The sequence below is a fragment of the Amblyraja radiata genome, chromosome 22, assembly GCF_010909765.2.
Source record: "Amblyraja radiata isolate CabotCenter1 chromosome 22, sAmbRad1.1.pri, whole genome shotgun sequence".
Classification (NCBI taxonomy): Eukaryota; Metazoa; Chordata; class Chondrichthyes; order Rajiformes; family Rajidae; genus Amblyraja; species Amblyraja radiata.
The window spans coordinates 42,244,621-42,248,157 of NC_045977.1; the positions used below are offsets into that span (position 1 = coordinate 42,244,621).

The 3,537-nt window shown below is 48.7% G+C and overlaps 1 long non-coding RNA gene across 1 annotated transcript in view; it reads right to left on the minus strand.

Annotated features, from left to right (window-relative positions):
* Window positions 1–279: 279 nt before the first annotated feature.
* Window positions 280–3,537, minus strand: part of LOC116985490 — a 7,431-nt gene continuing 4,173 nt past the window's right edge. Inside the window, exons 2-3 of the long non-coding RNA XR_004415288.1 lie at window positions 3,430–3,433; window positions 280–290 (exon numbers count right to left, since the gene is read on the minus strand). This is a non-coding gene — a long non-coding RNA (uncharacterized LOC116985490). The remainder of the gene's footprint in view (window positions 291–3,429; window positions 3,434–3,537) is intronic.

A 3,537-nucleotide genomic window follows, 5' to 3' on the forward strand; every position in this document is an offset into this window, starting at 1 on the left:
CAGCCAGTAAGAATGCCATTAAACGCTCTTAATAGAGGCTCTTAAAAATCCATTTGCCTTTCAACTGTGTTCTCACCATGTCCTGCCTCAAGTATTTCTGCTTCCTGCATCTGTAAGACAACTGGATTTCGAGATCATGATAAATATATACAAACAACTCGGACAGCTCCTGGATCCCTCAGTAGGATGACTTTCCAGCAAGAACGGGCCAAATGCAGGCAAACGGGGCTGGCGTAGATGGGGCATCTTGGTTGGCATGGATAAGTTGGGCCGAATGGCCTGCTTCCCTGCTGTACGTCGCTAGCTGGTGGCTGACAGAGATTGAGTTTGAGTTTTCACTGAAGTGTACGGGAACATCAGAGTGAATGAAAAATACTTCCTTGCTGCACAAAAAGGGAAAGTAATGAACAAATGATCCCACGCTACGAGGCAATTTATTGGTTTGGGAATCACGAGTTATGTACAAAAGCGGGTACTCTAAGCATTGTGAATTGTGATTCATAGCTGACGCACTTTGTATTTCCCAACAATCTCTCACATAAATAGGGAAGTGCATGACATTATTCTAAATGGTTAAGGATAATGCCTTCTGTCACAGGCAAGGTATGTCAGCAGCTTTGACAAAGTACTCTGTGTTGACACTTCATGCCTTTAATTAGCCCGGTGTTTTTCCATCACTAAACTCTGCTGGAAACCGCTGGAAGTTTAATGTTTCACCGACACTCAGTCAAACACTTGGTTCCATTTTGAGTCGGGAACTTTCAATATAGAAGCTCCGACATAAATAACATTGGAGGTACACAAAAATGCTGGAGAAACTCAGCGGGGGCAGCAGCATCTATGGAGCGAAGGAAATAGGTGACGTTTTGGGCCGAAACCCTTCTTCAGACTGATAGGGGGTGGGGGGGAGAAGGGAGGAAAAAGGGAGGAGGAGGAGCCCGAGGGCTGGGGGGTGGGAGGAGACAGCTCGAGGGTTAAGGAAGGGGATATAACATTGAAGATGTTTTCCACCAGGATGGTCTGGAAATCTGAGCCAAAGACAAAGTGCTGGAGGAACTCAGTGGGTCAGGAGGGAATGGACAGGTGACGTTTCTGGTCGGGACCCTTCGTCAAACTGGAATTTTTGTGGTGAATATGAAAGGTTTATAGACAATAGGTGCAGGAGTAGGCCATTCGGCCCTTCGAGCCCGCACCGCCATTCAATGTGATCATGGCTGATCATCCACAATCAGTACCCCGTTCCTGCCTTCTCCCCATATCCCCTGACTCCGCTATCTTTAAGAGCCCTATCCAGCTCTCTCTTGAAAGCATCCAGAGAACCTGCTTCCACCGCCCTCTGAGGCAGAGAATTCCACAGACTCACAACTCTGTGAGAAAAAGTGTTTCCTCATCTCCGTTCTAAATGGCTTACCCCTTATTCTTAAACTGTGGCCCCTGGTTCTGGACTCCCCCAACATCGGGAACATGTTTCCTGCCTCTAGCGTGTCCAAACCCTTAACAATCTTACATGTTTCAATGAGATCCCCTCTCATCCTTCTAAACTCCAGAGTGTACAAGCCCAGCTGCTCCATTCTCTCAGCATATGACAGTCCCGCCATCCCGGGAATTAACCTTGTAAAGGTTTGTTAACATGCAGTGCCGAGCTGATAGTGCGGCACGGTGGTGCAGCGGGTAGAGCTGCTGCCTCACAGCGCTAGAAGACCCCGGTTCAATCCTGACTACGGGCGCTGTCTGTACGGAGTTTGAACGTTCTCCCCGTGACCGCGTGGGTTTTCTCCGGGTGCTCCAGTTTCCTCCCACACTCCAAAGACGTGCGGGTTTGTAAGTTAAGCGGCTCCTGTGATTTTTCCCTCGTGTGTGGGATGAAGCGAGTGTACGGGCGATCGCTGGTGTTCGTGGACAGAGTGGGCCGAAGGGCCTGTATCTCCAAACGACATCGATGACTGTTCCAACCGCTGTTACGTTGAATCATACATAGGTTGATACACATTGCTCACAATAATATACTCGTCATCGGGTTAACACGCTGAAAGGCAGAGCGGAGACGTCAGGCATGTTATGCCAGCTGTTAAATCACTGGCTGACCTAACACATCAAAGGTCAGGATATAATTGGATGGGGATCGGCTGAGGTTACAGGAGAAGTAACAGAGAGATGGCTGATCTATCTCTCCCTCCAAACCCCATTCTCTAGCCTTCTCCCCATAACTCCTGACACCCGCACTAATCAAGAATCTATCTATCTCTACCTTAAAAGTACCCACTGAATTGGCCTCCACAGCCGTCTGTGGCAATGAATTCCACAGATTCACCACCCTCTGACTGAAGAAATTCCGCCTCATCTTTCTAAAGGTACGTCCCTTTAGACTGTGCCCTCTGTCTCAAGACGGCATCTGTCGATTGCCTCTGTGGATGCTGCCTGGCCGATTGAGTTCAATGGTCAGCCAGAGCTCGATGGGCCGAAGGTCCTGTTTCCATGCTGTACCTTTCAATCAATCACCTTCCCCCCCCCCCCCCCCCCCCCCCCCCCCACCAATTCCTTCTCTCCAGAGATGCTGCCTGTCCCGCATCTGCACCAGAGTTGCTCCAGCATTTTGTGTCTATCTTCAGCATCTGCCATTCCTTCCTACACCCATTCCTCTGGAAATACAATACAATACAATACCGTTTATTGTCATTTGAACCTCAAATGAAGTTCAAACGAAATTTGGTTTCTGCAGTCATCCAACAAGAAAATAACCAAGACACAGAATGAACACAATTTACACAAACATCCATCCCAGTGAATCTCCTCCTCACTGTGATGGAAGGCAAAGTCTTATGAAACTGGTGGCCAGAGAGGGGGGTTTCACAGCAGGCGAGAGGCTAACTGGTTTTGAAAGAGAATGGCAGAGCCCAGAGGCTTGGTGGGTGAACACACAAGTGGTGGATGATGAAGCAGGAACGCTAGCAATCAATATCTTCATGGCCGATTTCCGGTCAGGCCCAATGGCTACACACACCAAGTCCGTGACAGCTCGCAATGCCGTGACATATCGGGGTGGACAAGCTCGTATTTCACTTGCAGCTGACGCCCAGGCAACATGATGGGACAGTGAGTGCCTGGCTTGGTGATTGATGACATTTCACTGCCTCACCCACTAGTTGAGCGGTTCCCTATTTCACGTCTGAATCAGCCAGCATCGCAGACATCGCACACGTACCCTCTGCACTTGTTCAGTTTAGTTTATCGTCACGTGTACCGAGGTACAGTGAAAAGCTTTTGTTGCGCGCTAACCAGTCAGCGGAAATACAATACACAATTACAATCGAGCCATTTACAGTGTACAGATACATGATAAGGGAATAACGTTTAGTGCAAGTTAAAGCCAGCAAAGTCCGATCAAGGATAGTTCGAGGGTCTCCAATGAGGTAGATAGTAGTTCAGGACTGCTCTCTGGTTGTGGTGGGATGGTTCAGTTGCCTGATAACAGCTGGAAAGAAACTGTCCCTGAATCTGGAGGTGTGCGTTTTCACACTTCTGTACCTTTTGCCCGAT